General features: G+C 40.3%; 1 protein-coding gene across 1 annotated transcript in view; it reads left to right on the top strand.

Moving 5' to 3' along the window:
- Positions 1 to 4797: 4797 nt before the first annotated feature.
- The window catches only part of Ints10 (integrator complex subunit 10), a 53999-nt gene continuing 43087 nt past the window's right edge, over positions 4798 to 15709 (top strand). Inside the window, 2 exon segments of the mRNA NM_001428697.1 lie at positions 4798 to 4874; positions 6109 to 6339. The gene's annotated coding sequence lies outside the window, so the exon portion shown is untranslated.

The raw sequence follows: 15709 nt of genomic DNA, 5'->3' as shown, positions 1-15709 counted from the left end.
GGGTTTGTTTTTTTTAATTTCTAATAGCCTATTTATTATTTTTAATTACGTGTATATGTCTGTGTCTTGGTTGGGGTATGTGTACATAAATAACTGTACCCAAGGGGGCCATCAATTGCCAATGGCTCCTCAGTTAGCAACGGGGCATTGTGAGCCACTTCCTTCTCTGTGCTGGAGTGTTTACTTAGGATTTCTTACAGGAAGACAAATGAGGATCTATTTACAGGAGCGTGCACAATTTACCAGTGGCTACAACATTGAACATCCCTTCCTCTTTACAAACCATTAACTCCACATAAGTCCTCAGGGATGGGTGGGGCTTCACAAGCTCTACCCAGGAGATTTATACTTTTTATACTAAATGTACCAAATACATATAATGTATATATTCTGTAATATCTCCTTCTACTGTGTGTGTGTGTGTACACATTCATATGTGTCCACACATGTTTGTGGAGGCCAGATGTCAGTATCAGGTGTCTTCCTCCAATCACTCTCCACCTTGACTTTTGAGACAGAGTCTTTCTCTAAACATGGAGTTTAGCTAATGAGTTCCATCATTCTTCTTATTTCCATCTGCCCAGATTTGGCTTTATAGAAGGTGGTGGTTTGAATGAGAATGTCCCTCATAGGTACATATATCTAAATCCTTGTCTCCTGGTTGGGGGAACTATCTGGAGAGGATTAGGAGGAGTGACCTTGTTGGAGGAAATGTGCCACTGGGGAAAGGCTTTGAGGTTTCAAAAGCCCATAGCATTCCCAGTTAGCTCTTTCTCTACTTAGAGCTTATGAATCATATGTAATCTCTCAGCTACTGTACCAACACCATGCTTGCCTGCCACTATACTCCCAGCCATGATGGTCACCAACACACTCTCTAAAACTATAAGCTCCTAATAAATGCTTTATTCTTTAAGCTGCCTTGCCCCTGGTGTTTTCCATGGCAACAGAAAATAATTAAGACACAGAAGGACACAACTGCACCTAGCTTTTACTTATACACTGGGGACCAGAATGCAGATCCTCATACTAGCACCAAAAGCTCTTTACCAAGAGAGGCATCTCTCCAGTCCTTTTTTGCTTTTGTTGAGATAGGGTCTTACATAGCCCAGGGTGGCCTCAAACTCAGCATATAGCCAAGGTTAGCCTTGGGATCCTGATACTTCTATGCATGCTTCCAAGTGCTGGGATTATAGGCATAGACTGCCACTCCCAAAGTTAAAGTTTTTATTTTTCCAGAACTGAGTCTCACTACCTAACGTACGCTGGCCTGGAAATTTGCAACAATATTCCTCCTCAGCCTCCCCAAAGTTTCTACACTCTTCCACTCAACTTGTATAAGTGTATTACCTGTGTACATATCCTTTGGAACTAAATTTAAAGAAAACTTAAAGAATTAAAAAAAATAAAGACTTGGTTCTTAGGCCATAATGAGGATATATTGGTTCTTGCGAGAAAAAACAATTACCTTATCCATTAATTGTCGCCTAGAAATCTCTAACACATGCCTAACTTTTAGGCTAGAGATAGTTCACAAGAAGAAAAAAGCATTCAAGTAGCCACCTACTTCATGTCTTGTCGTCTTGGTAACTAAGGCAGCTGTGGGAACTGTTTTCTATTATTTTCCAATCTTGCCACAGGAGGGGGAACAAAACATAAAATGAGAGAGCAGATGTGCCAAGGGTATAATTAATCTCCCTGAAAATGAGCCCTTAAAACAACACCAATGGCCATAACAAAAGATAGAATCCCAGACAAAAGAACTGGAAAAATATGAACCTATCACCAGAGAGTGCTACGTTACAAACCTGGTTCCCTTAACACAGTCACACGAAAGACCCTGCAACAGGCCCTCATCTCCAAAGCTGCAATCTAAGGTGGCTTAGTCACGAGCCAGCATGAGTGGGGAAGGAGTCCCTAGTGCCAAAACCACTAACACAAAGAAATAAAACTTCTCCGATAAAAGCTACAAAAAGGGAAAAGCCTGATTTCATGGAATAAATTCTTTCACATGGACTCTGTTTGCGACAGCCACATGTAAGATGGGAACCTGATCAGTTGTAGGTGGACTTTGGCTGCTTTGTGAATTTTCTTCTACCTTTCCCTACCTCTCTTTCTTCCACCCTTTTAACCACATAACACTAGATAGAAGAAAAAATTAAAGGTAGAGGGGAAAGGGGATGTTACTGTTGGACTACTTCCTGCTGATTAGGGGTGTTGAGTTCCTTGGGGTAAGTTTGGTCTTCACCGTCAGGATACCTGAATTATTTTTTTCTTGCTGTTGTTACTTCTTTGCTCATGATTCCTGAGCACCACAACCAGCCACCAACCAGCCACCAACCAGCCACCAACCAACAACTCAACCCTTCATGGCGCTAGCACTTATATACCCTCTAAAGAGTCCCCCAAACTCCCACAGTCACAGAAACTGTCTGCAGCTAGCAAAATCATGTCCCTGCTAGGGAATAAGGTAAATCATAGTCAACTACTATTGACAGTCTGAAGCAGCTCCATATCCCACAGCTAGGATTAAAGTGAAAACATTCTTATAATCTTATATTTCTGTGTTTTTTAAAGAAGCCAAAGTTCTCGCTGCAGTCAGTAAGCAAAGTGTTGGCTGTTTTCTGCTGCTGTGATAAAATACTCTGACAAAAGCAGCAAAGGGAAGGGGGTGCTATTTCAACTTACATTTCCAGGTCACAGTCAGAATTGAGAGACATCAGGGCAGGAACTGAAGCAGAAACCCATAGCTGCCTGTCCTGGATTCAGTTACCTTTCTTATACAGTCCAGGACCACCTGCCTAGTGGATGGCACTGCCCACAGTGGGCTGCACCCTCCTGTACCAATTATCAACCAAGGTAAATTTGCCACAGACATGCCCACAGGCCAACCTGATCAAGGCAATTCTTCGGTTGAGGGTCCCTCTTTGCACGTATCTTTAGGTTGTATCAAGTTAACCATAATAGCTAACTAGGACATAGGACAGCATGAGGACCTGAATGCAATACCCAGCACCAGTGGAAAAAAAAATGCAGGTGCAGTGGTAGTACTATTTCAGCAAAATAGCATCTCTCAAAAACCAAGGTCTCCACCTGAGAAAAATCAGCCTCTGGCCTCCACATACATATGAAAATAAACAAATAATTTTATAAGTGAAAAACTAACTGTGAATACAAGAAAAAAATGGGGGGGGGGGGTGAAGAAAATTTTTGTTGAGGATTTTCAAGATATTACAAGGCTTTAGTGGAACATTACATTTCATAAACATTTACAAATGTATCGCCTTTCTGAAACAATTGATTGCAGCAAATTGCATACTTCTACCATACACAGGAAGTGGAAGTGCATGGGTTTGGTTAGATCAGATGATTGACCAGTTCCAAGCCAGGAGACCTGCTACTACTAGAAATGTAACTTTTAGCAAAGTAAACCTTGAGAGTGTGAAGGAGTCTGGAGGTTTTGCTTCTGCCCTTTTTTCATGAACACATAAACCAGGGGCAAGTATCAGTATCAGCTATTGAAACAATAAGGTCCTTAGCTTCAGACAGCTATCAGATAAAATAAGCAACTATCTTCTTAAGTAGCCTGGCTTCAAAACGTTTTCGTTTGTTTGCTTTTGTTGAAAGAGAGTCACTTGGCTCTTTTTTTTCTTCCTTTTTCTTTCTTTCTTGTTTTTTTTCTCCCCTTCAGTTCAATGAAAAAACTCTGAGGCCAGGTTCGGTGGTACATACCTGAGATCTAAAGACTTGAGAAGCTTTTGAGTTACTATGACCTTATGAAAGAAATAAGTTGGGGGAGGGGGGAGATGAGAGGCTGGGGAATAAGAGCCAATATATTGAGTTTCTTTCTATACAGGAAAAGTAAAACCCAAGTTCAATTATATTGGTTTGATATTCAAAAGTAAAGTTTCTAGTGACATCTCCCCAAGCCCCACTGCCCCTGCCACCATCTTTTGTCGCTGTCGTTGCTTGAGACATTTTCTCACTCTGTAGCTCAGGTTGCCTCTGACATACGGTAGCCTTCCTGCTTCTGCCTCGCTAACGCTAGGATTACAGGTACAAGTCATCAAGCAAGCCCAGCTCTAATTAGTATCTGATTAAGCACCCTGAGGAAGAGAGGCCTGGTGCAAATGCACCGGTGGCCAAGCTGGTAACTCCTGCCCTCTGTGTTCCCGGAATTTGACAGCTCACAACACACATGGTCACCCCTGGTTGACTTCCTGCTTCCATAGGTTTCCTGTGGAGAGCAATCTAACCTTGTTTGGGAGTCAGCAGGATGTCTTTCAGAATCAGCCCCGCCATTTAAGATGAAGATAAGTACATATATTTCTCAGGAAGAGACTTGAATGATTAATAGGAAAATTTATAGACAATTTTACTTGGAATACAAGAGACCACCAGATTAAAACAAACAAACAAACAAACAAACAAACAAACAAAAACAAACAATACACGCTCTTTCTTTGAATGGAAAAACTCCAATATCTTAAAAATAAAACTTCTTGTCAACTTTCTGGTCAAAATACCCATGGGACTAATGAAATTTGTGTAAATATTAAGAACAAGAGGAAAGGAATTATTAAGAAAGTGTCAAAAACGATAAATAAAGGATGATTCTTAATTTAATAGATACTGAAAATTACATTGTTTAGGAGGGAGAAAGTGAAAAATCACTTCATTGGATGGTTTGAGTGAAAATGTCTCCCATTGGCTCAGGCACTGAAACATTTGATCCAATTGGCTCAGACATTTTAACAGGAAGTTCAACCCTGCTGGAGGAAGTATGTCACTGGGAGGGTGGGCTTTAAGAGTTTAAAGTCTTTCCCTACTCTCCGTTTGCCCTGTGCTTCAACTTTAAATTAAAGATGTTGAAGGTAAGGACCTCTCAACTTCCTGCTCCTGCTGCCAAGCCTGCATTTGGCCCCCTTCCAGTATAGATCCATACCACCATGCCGCCATGTCCCCCAACCAGGATAGATCCATGCCGTCATGTCTCCCCACCAGAACAGATCCATGCTACCATGCCAGGATAGATCCATCTCTCTGGAACCTTAAGCCAAAAGGAACTCTATTTTTAAAGTTGTCTTTTGGTCAGGGTGTTTAACACAGCAACAGAAGGATGACTAATACACTTCGTGATAAATGAAGCCTTGTAAATGTGTTCTGATGTGATTGGAGGAAAGGTTTTAGAAATAGCTATTTGGAAAAATAAATTCAAAACACTAAAATTTCACTAAATTCTAAAATAAATTACAAATACATTCTTTTGTGTTTTTTTCTCTTGTTTTCTTTCTTTCTTTTTTAACAATTAAGATGAGGTCTTATTCTATAGGCCCAGGTTACTCCTGAACTCATAGTCTTTGGAGTATTGTCTGACTTATTTTTTTAAGTTGCTATTTTTCTTTTTATCAGGATAAATTTATAAACTATGTTGGTGTTCCAAATAAATTACATGTCATTTACTTAATTTCATTTATCTTATATGTACCTTTTATTATTCTTTCTTTCTTGATTGATTGATTGATTTACATTTCAAATGTTGTCCTCCTACACGGTTTCTCCTCCACAAACCCACCATCCCATTCCCCCTCCCCTTTGCCTCTAAGAGGGTACTCTCCCATCCACCCACCCACTTCTGCCTCACCCCTCTAACATTCTCCTTCGCTGGGGCAACAAGCCTCTACAGGACTAAATGCTTCCCCTCCAATTGATGCCAAATAAGGCAATCCTCTGCTACATAACCACTGGGAGGCATAGACCCTCCCTGTGTACTCTTTGGTTGGTGGTTTAGTCCCTGGGAACTCTGGGGAGTCTGGTTGGTTGATACTGTTGTTCTTTCTATGGGGTTGCAAACTCCTTCAGCTCCTTCAGTCCTTCCTTACCTCTTCTATTGGGGAGCCCAAACTCAGTTGGCTATGAGTGTCAGCATCTATCTTACGGACTCTTATTTTTTAACCTACAGAAAGATAATGTCAAATAAACCATTAAAAATTATATGAGCGATTACTTATCTGAGTTTAGAATGTATATACAGAAGTATAATAAAAAGCGTAAGATTATAACATTAAACATTAATAAGTGTCAGAATTAAAATTTTCCATGAAACAGGTGAGACAGCTCAGGGGACACCTTTGGAGCAAGAGCTCCACACTGGAAGGCAGTCAAAATGAATGAACAACAGAGGGCCCTTAAGGGCTGAAAGGTGTAAAAGAGAAGATGAAGAAGATATAACCAGCAGGCTTTGTTATACTAGACAAGAAAAGATGATGTAAAATACTCCTCAGGTCCTAAGAGAACATCGCTGCAGCCAACTGGAAGGTTCCACCTGCCAAAGATGAGGTAATACGCACTAAGGTTTCTAATTTCAATGGGTTGAAATCCACCAAGTGATTTGCCCAAAACTTCATAACACTAAAAAATAGTATTGTAAAGGATCTGATGATAGTAATAAGATTTAGAAGGAGACAAGATAGCAGTTAAGCGTCTTGGAAAACTGACAGAAAAGGATTGAGCATCTATCTACTCATCCTTTCAGGCGTAAATGTATCCTAGCCTAAACCAAAATCATAGTTAGCAAACTATTTGAACCAACTACCGAAAACAGGTGCTAGACTTAGAGTAACGTCATTTTATAACACCCAGCGGACTAAAACATCAGGACAGGAAACACCTGCTGCTGATGTCTGCAATCACGTCACACCATAGAAGACCGTCAGAGCCTGGCACGGTGGTATACTCCTGTAATTCAACACACTGGAGAAGAAAAAGGCAGGAGGACCACTGCAGATCTGAGGCTGACACAGGCAAGCATAAGGAATAGTTCAGCCCTCTGGGGCTCTAGTTGGCATATAAGTATGTGTGTGTGTGCATGTGCATGGGCGTGTGTATGTGTACATGTACATCTATGTCCTGGAAGACAATTTGGGATCTATAGGCAATGATCAGTCCTGTCTAAACTAGTTGGAAGTACACTCCCTGAAAAGGCAAACTGTCCTCAAAGTGAACTTTTGGGGAGAAGCTTGATTTACTGATTTATTCCTATGAGTAAGTGGTTATGTGCATTATGGGAAAGAATATACTTGATGCCTATGTTAGGGATTTTATTGCTCAATGAAACACCATGACCAAAAGCTAGCTGGGGAGGAAAGGGTTCATTCAGCTTACACATCCACATTGCTGTTCATAATTGAAGGAAGTCAGGACAGGAACTCAAAAACACGGGATGCTTGAGGCAGGATCTGATGCAGAGACCGTGGAGGGGTGCTGAGTACTGGCTTGTTCTCCCATCATGCTCAGCCATATGGAACCCAGGATCACCAGTCCAGGAGTGGCACCACTCACAATGGGCTGGGCCCTCCCCTGTTGATCACTAATTGAGAAAATGCCTTACAGTTGGACCTCATGAAGGCATTTCCTCTACTGAGGGTCCTTCCTCTCTGATGACTCTGTCTTGTGTCAGGTTGACACAGAAAACCAGCTAGTACACTTGCAAACAAAGGCTTTCATAATCAAAGCCTGCAAACTAAAGTAGAGAATCATCTAAATTTCAGTCCATCGTAACCAAATTCCTCGTCTCTTGAACCCCATAAAATAAAGCCCAAAATGATAATTGGTTCCTCGAATTTTTTGTCCTCTCCTGGCCTGCTGCTCTCTTGTAGTGTGCTTTTGAATCTTTACTATAGCTTTGCTTGAATAAAGTTTCCTAGATATTCTGATACCTATGTGGCCTTTATCTCATTCACGAATAAGAGGACAGACACCTAGAAGCACCCAACAACCACTAAGGAAGTTACTTTGCAAGCGACAGACCAGCTGGTGTTAGAAATGAGGCAGTGTTGGAAACCAAAATGGCAACAAGCACAATCACTAGAAAAGAAGAAATGATGTACCTCTTTGTCTTTAAAAGCACACCTATATATCTACTGTGTGCATGGGGGCATGTGCTCATGAGTACCATCATGATTTGTAGGAGTTAGTCATTCTCTCCTTCTGCCGCATGGACCCTGAGAAACTTGAATTCATGCCACAAGGCTTGGCAGCGAGCACCTTTACCCACTAAATCACCTCCCTGGACTGACGTCCTCTCGTTCTCCCACCCCCTTTTCTCCTTGAGACAGGGTGTCACTGTGGAGCGCAGGCTCGTCTTGAACTTTCAGAAATCCTCCTGTCTTAGCCTCCCCAGTGCCACAGTTACAGTCATGTACCACCTGTGTTCCATCCCCTATTCTGCTTGGCAAATGACCTAACTCTTTTCTGAACACAGCCACTTATGAGTGAGTTTATGTTTTAACATTCATTGTGCAAAATCCAAGTGTGGGGAAAGTCTACAGGTCAAACAGCCTGGTTTTCTTAATACATAAATTGTTAGAAGAAAGGAATGGGGTGGAGAGCACTCCAGAATAGTGAGGGTTGACAAGGAAGCTGTGCACTGCTAGTGATGAGGTACAGGTGCTGGGGCAAGCCATTTGGCAGCTTATTAGAGAGTTAACCAGGGAGTGACTCTAGGATCCAGCAAGCCAGCTCTCACACATGTACCCAAGAGAACAGAAACACATGCTCATGTAAGCACTTGCCCAGAATGTTTGTAATAAAATCATTTATACGAGTCCAGATGCAGAAGCAACACAAGTGACCAGCCATTGAGACTGCCTAAACAAAATGTGATTAGCCACATATGGTAGATCATTATTTGGTCATAACGAGCGAAAAGAAATACTAAAAGCATGTGCTACATGACGTAGATGAACTTTCAAAAATTACACATGGGGCAAAAAGCCAGACGCGTAACCACATTTTGATCCAATGTATTAAAAATATGGAGAACAGGAAAATCCATAGAAGGTAGATTGGTGGCTGGAACAGCTGTCATGGCAGGAACAGGAAGTGGATGCTGATCATTGCAGTGGACCACATCAGTGAAGAAGATGTTCTGGAACTGGATATTTCATCCAATAAAAAGTACCCAAAACCACTAACTTGCACACTTCACACATTTAGATTTTATGTCAAGTGACACATACTTGAGTCTCAAAATAACAGTGAATGACACATTAACTTTTTACAGATCATACAATGTGGAGGAGTGCACACTTGGATACTAACTCTGTACCCTTACACAAGGAAGGTGTTCTTAAAAATAGGATAGGGAATACACATGGGGCAAGGGATAGGGATGGAGAAGGGCCTATAAGGAGATGTTTTAAATGTTTACATATTGATTTGTGTGTGCCAGAAGAGGGTATTGGGTTTCTTCTTTCATGACTCTCTACCTGGTTCTCTAAAACAGAACCTGAGGCTACTCTGTCCAATTAGGGTGAAATGCAGGCATCCCCAGAGGTCTCCCTGGGTGACCCTCCTTAAAACTGGGATTACAGGTATTTGCAGGAGACATCTACAACTTGTTGTGAGGAAGATGGGATCAGAACTCCAGATTTCGTTTTGCCCAAAAGGCCCACTGGATTGCCAAGCCGTCTCTCTAGCCTAGGAACCTGCTTTTAGAAGGTAACAGTTTTGACTCCTCACTCAAAATGTAATTACAAGGATGCTGGCCCTAGAACCAATCAAGAAACTTAATTTTATTTTATGTGATTTTCTTTTTTAAAAAATAAAATATAATAAAATCTATGTGCCCCCACCCTCAGCCAGTTCATCTACACCTAACCTTAACTTCTCTGGGTCTACAGGCTGTAGTATAATTATTTAACAGCTAATATCTAGATAATTTTAGGAGTATTGGCATTAACTCTTCTTGGAAAGTCTGGTAGAATTCTGTGCTAAACCCATATGGCCCTGGACTTTTAATGACTGCTTCTATTTCACTAGGGGTTATAGATCTATTTAAGTTGTTTATCTGATCTTCATTTCACTTTGGTAAGTGGTGTCTACTGAGAAAATTACCCACTTCTTTTAGATTTTCCAATTTGATAGAGTACAGGTTTTTTAAAGTATGCCCTTATGATTCTCTGGATTTCCTCAGTGTCTGATGTTATTTCTTTCCTGATTTTCATTCTGATTTTGTTAATTTGAATATTCTCTCTTTTACTTAGTTTGAACAAAGTTTTGTTCCCCCCCCCCTTTTTTACTTTCTCAAAGAACCAACTCTTTCTTTCATTGATTCTTTGTTCTCTTTGTTTCTATTTTATTGATTTCAGCCCTCAGTCTAATTATTTTCTGGAATCTCCTCCCCTGTGTATGATTAATTCTTTTGCTTCTAGATCTTTCAGGTGTACTTTTATGGTGCTAGTATGCTATCACTCCACGGTTTTTGTTGTTGTTTGTTTGTTTGTTTTATATAGGCACTTAGTACTATGAACTTTCCTCTTAGCACTGCTTTCATTGTATCCCATAAGTGGGTATGTTGTGTATTTATTTTTATTGGATTTTACAAAGTCTTTCATTTCTTTCTGACCCATTTTCATTCAATAGTGAGTTTCCATGAATCTGTAAGCTTTCTGTTGTTTCAGATGTTGTTGATACCCAACTTTAATTTATGGTGGGTTGATAGGATTCATGGAGTTATTTCATTTTCTTGTATCTGTTGAGGCCTGCTTTGTGTCTGAGTATGTGGTCAATTTTGGAGAAAGTTCCATGAAGTGCAAAGTAAAAGGTATAGTTTTTTGTATTTGGGTGAAATGTTCTGTAAAAGTCTGTTGGATCCATTTGGTTTATAATATCTGTTAGCTCCAGCATCTCTCTGGTTATTTTTTTTGTCTGAATGACCTGTCTATTGGTGAAAGGTAGGTAGTTAAGTCTCCCACTATCAGTGTTCGAGGGTCAATATGTGATTTAAGCTGTAGTAGTGTTTATTTCACAAACCTAAGTGAATACTGTTTGGGAATTAAATTTCCATCTCGGTGAACTTTTCCTTTAATGAGTACGTAATGTCCTTCTCTATCTCATTTGATTAGTTTTGAAGTCTATTTTGTTAAATAGTAAAATGGTTATGCCAGCTTGCTTTTTAGGTCCATTTGCTTGAAATATCTTTTACCAAGCTTTTACCCTCAGGTAATGTCTATCCTTCATGTTGAAATGTGTTTCTTGGAGGCAGCAGAAGGCCAGATTCTGGTTTTGCATCCATCCTGTTAGTCTGTGTCTTTTTATTGGAGAACTGAGATCACTGATATTGAGAGAAATCAACGGCCAATGCTTGTTGATTCCTGTTATTTTGTTGTTGTTGGAAGTGATGGTGTGTGTGCATGTCTGTGCTTCCCTTATTTTGATTTTTGCTGGTCTGAGATTATTTATTCCCTGGGTTTTCATGGGTGTAGTTGACCTCCTTTCTTCTAGCTCCTTCTGTAGTGCTGGATTTGTAGATAAATATTGCTTAAATTGGGTTTTATTATGTAATATCTTATTTTCTCCCTCTATGGCGATTAAATTTTTTGTTGGATATAGTGATCTGGGATGGCATCTATGATTTTTTAGAGTCTGCAGCACCTCTGCCCTTGCCCTTCCTACTTACTTACATACTTATATTTGATTTAGTCTTTCGGAGGTATGTGTTTTGGTCCTTCATTTATGTTCCTACACCCTCTGGTTTTTAAAGGACTGTCATGGCTGTGTGTTGCCTGGGAGAAATTTTTCTGTAGACTAGATAGGTTTGGCCACTGGCGTTCCAGGTAAAATATGTTCCTGGGTATTTGGAGCTGGCACTTATGAATCTGAAAGGGCTCACAGGGTGGAGGAAAGTAGCATGTTCTACAGAATCTGCCTATTTAGCATTTGTAGAATGAGGTTAGACTGTGAGGAGCGGTCACCTCAGGATCTACTATAGAGGATGAGATGGGAGATTTCATCTGGAAGAACAGAGGGAGAAATGAAGATCTACAGTTGATCTAGCTGGTTCCCTGGCAGATGTGGCTAGGGAGTATCTGTTGTAATTGGGGCCAGGATAAAACAATGAGTGGAGGGAGGGGGCTTAGCTGTGGGAGCTATCAAAGATGAGGTGAGGGAAGGCTAAAGCAGGTGTTTTGATGAACTGGTGATGAGACTGGGATATCAGATCTCTGGAAACAGGAATAAGTGACGATCCACACTCAGCACATCTGGTTCTCTAACAGGATCATTGATTATTTTTCTTTTCTTTTTATTTCTTATACATTTATTTTTCATGTTATGTGTATGGTCTGTCCATTCATTGTGTGCATTAAGTACAGATAAAAGCCAGAAGAGCACATCAGATACCCTGAGACTAGAGTTATAGATGGCTTTGAGCCACCATGTAGATGCTGGGAATCAAACCTGTGTGCTCTGGAAATACAGCCAGTACTCTTATCCACTGGGCTATCTTTCCAGCTCTTTTGTGATCTGCTATATCTATGGATTATTTTTCAGCCATAAAGTTATTTTTAAAAAAATATCAGAAACAAAATTAAAAGGCACTCTAGAGAAAGTTTTATGTATCTATGAATATGACATTAAGATACTATGTTTTTGTTTTTTAATTACCTTTTTAAAGTCAATAGAAAATATTTGAGTGTAAATTTAAGTCTCATATTTGACAGCAGGGCAAGGTGGTACACACCTGTTCTTCCAGTTCAGGTGCATCAAGAGTTCAATGTCATCCTCTGCTCTGTCATGATTTCAAAGCCAGCTTGAGGTGTGAGAGCTCTGTCTTAGAAAACAAGGGAATGGTCCTTGGAAAATGGTTCTACAGATGAAGTGATTGTTTCATAAGCATGAAGATCAAATCTGGATATCAAGAACATGGGTAAAATGTCCGGCATGATGGCAGGAGTCTATCACTGTAGAGCAGGGAGGTAGAGGCGGGTCTATCGGTGGGGATTGTTAGCCATCCAGCCAAGGTTAGTGAGAGACTCTGACCCAAAACGTAAGACCACAAGTGAAAGATACCAGACATCAACTTCTGGCCTTCACACATGCCCGAATACCACACCCCCCCACACACACACACCACACACTGAATGGTAGTCTACGATGGTAAAAATATTTACTTCTAAATGACTGAGTTATGATTTTTCTTTTCTTCTGTGTGCTTTGCTGCACTTTTCTAATTTATCATAATAATTATTAAATTTTGAAAAGTTTAGCATTGCTTGACACTGATGAATAAAAGCAATGGCTTTTGCAAAGACCCAGGGAATAAAATTTGAATGGTGAACTGTTAGGTTTATGGGATATGTGGATGATTTATAGTACTGATTCACAAACTATTACAAGGTGCTTTACAGTTAAAATTGAGTAATAGTGGCCTTTTCCTATTTGAAAGTTTCATTTATTTTGTTTAATGACTTATAACCAAATGTAAAACATCCAAGTTATCAGCCAATACACATGCCAATGAATTATTAAGGTGCCAAACAGGGTCTGGCAACAATAAAAGTTATGGGGGAAATTTAAGCCATAATTTGGACAAGAACATCAAGAAAAATCTCTGCTTTCAGTCCAACTAGAATTCTTACTAATGTAGCATTTCCTAAAATAAAACTTTTCTCCCTACATCCATATATTACAAATTAAAGGGCGTATGTTTCTCATATCTTGAATAATTAACAGATATTAGTGAAATAACAACTGCACTCAGTAGTACAAACCATTAAGAAAACTTGACTTCAAAGAATTTGGAGACATAAGGACTGCTATAGCTTGGGTATGGCATTGCTCTCTAATGGAACAGTATTGGAAAAGTGATGGGACCTCAAAGGCAGAGAGCCTGGGACATCAACCCTACCTCTGGGAAGTGGGGAGACTGGGTTAGCTCCCTAAGAATGGGTTGTGTTGAAATGAGTTCGTGTGAGCACGCATAGCTGCACACAGTCCATTTTACTCCAAGGTTCTGGGAAGGTGAGCTTTGAGTCTCACTAGCTCTAGAAATTGTTAAATTTCCTCCCTGGTTTCATCGAGGGTCACTCTGTGGTAGATGGTTTCATCTGGTCACTCTGTGGTAGATGGTTCCATGTCCACGAGTGTTTTTTTTTTTTTTAGATTTATTTATTTATTATATATAAGTACACTGTAGCTGTCTTCAGATACATCAGAAGAGGGCATCTGATCTCTTTACAGATGGTTGAGCCACCATGTGGTTGCTGGGAATTGAACTCATGACCTCTGGAAGAGCAGTCGGGTGCTCTTAACTGCTGAGCCATCTCTCCAGCCCCCCATGAGTTTTTATAGCTTCTGAATTCTGCTATTGATTTCAAGTTTCATTCCATTTTTACCTGGTAGAGCACAAGAAATTATTTCGATTTTCATGTTTTTATTGAGACTTTGTAAACACTATGAAATGTGAATTTAGAGGAAGTTCATAAATTGCTGAGAGAAATGTTTATTCCTCGGATATTAGGCGGAATGTCCTATAGATTTCTTTTAAGTCATTTGCACTATAGGGCCACTTAACTCTAACATCCTTTGTTAAATTTTAAGTAGTCCTCATAGATTGTTCCTCTGATTCCTAAGCTGTGTCTTCACTATCTCCTACAGCGAACTTTGCCTTGAAGCCCACTCTATGAGATGTGTGTACAGCCTCCCTTGTTTTTCAATTCTATACACTTTCAGTATTGAGTTCTATCCTCATTTTAAGTATGTGTACGTCTTTACATTCACCCATAAAGAAGAACAAAATAATGTCATTCACAGGAAAATGTATAGATATGAAGGTCATTAACTGAAAAAAAAAAAAAAGCCAGACAATGAAGGACAAATATCTCATGATTGGTCATGTATCTAGATTTAAAATTAGGTGTAGGGGAAGCCAGTGTAGGTGTGGGGGGAGCATGCACACACATGCACGCATGTGTGTGTGTGTCTGTGTGTGTGTGTGTCTGTGTATGTGCGTGCCTGTGTGTGGTGGGAGTATATGTATGTGTGTTTGTGTGAGTGTTTGTATGTGTGTTTGTGTGAGTGTTTGTGGGAGTGTTTGTGGGAGTGTTTGTATGTGTGTGTTTGCGTGAGTGTGTATGTGTGAATGAATGATCTCACCTACATATGATATCAATATAGACAATTTAAGGGGAGAAAGGGACCTGCTATAGGTGGAGGAACTACAGCAGATTGTGGGGAGGTAACCTGTGCAAACTACACTGACACGTGTTTGGAACACCCTAATCAAGCCTGCCCTGGTAGTTTGCCAGCTACTTAAATAAATTAATTTTTAATTGACTTCAACTTTCCCAGGTTGTTCTCGCCTGCCTCCTGACAATGCAGTTTCTTCTGCACGCTCTAGGAGTTTTCACTATGTAGTGTCACAGCGGTGCCATTACGTGTGTATACCACACACTCCGTGGCACAGAACTAGGCCTGAACCAGATACTAGCATCAAGATGTTTGCGCCTCACCAGACATTGTGTTACATCAACACAAAATGGACCAAAACAAAGGGCTTTATGAAAATAGCAAAGTGCATCGGTGATTCGGAGAATAAAACAGACTTCATTATAAGTAGAATAAAACAGATTTAATTAAAAGTAGAACTAAATGGAAGGGGAAGACCTTGGTCCTGCCAAGACTGAACCCCCAGTGAACGTGATTGTTGGGGGGAGGGCGGTAATAGGGGAAGGATGGGGAGGGGAGCACCCATATAGAAGGGGAGGGGGAGGGGCTAGGGGGATGTTGGCCAGGAAACTGGGAAAGGGAATAACAATTGAAATGTAAATAAGAAATACCCAAGTTGGGTTGGGGATTTAGCTCAGTGGTTAGAGCGCTTGCCTAGCAAGCACAGGGCCCTGAGTTCGGTCCCCAGCTCCGAAAAAAA

This window comes from Rattus norvegicus, chromosome 16, assembly GCF_021556685.1.
Source record: "Rattus norvegicus strain SHRSP/BbbUtx chromosome 16, alternate assembly SHRSP_T2T, whole genome shotgun sequence".
Classification (NCBI taxonomy): Eukaryota; Metazoa; Chordata; class Mammalia; order Rodentia; family Muridae; genus Rattus; species Rattus norvegicus.
The sequence above is the reverse complement of the archived record's forward strand: the minus strand, read 5'-3'. Positions and strand labels throughout refer to the sequence as shown.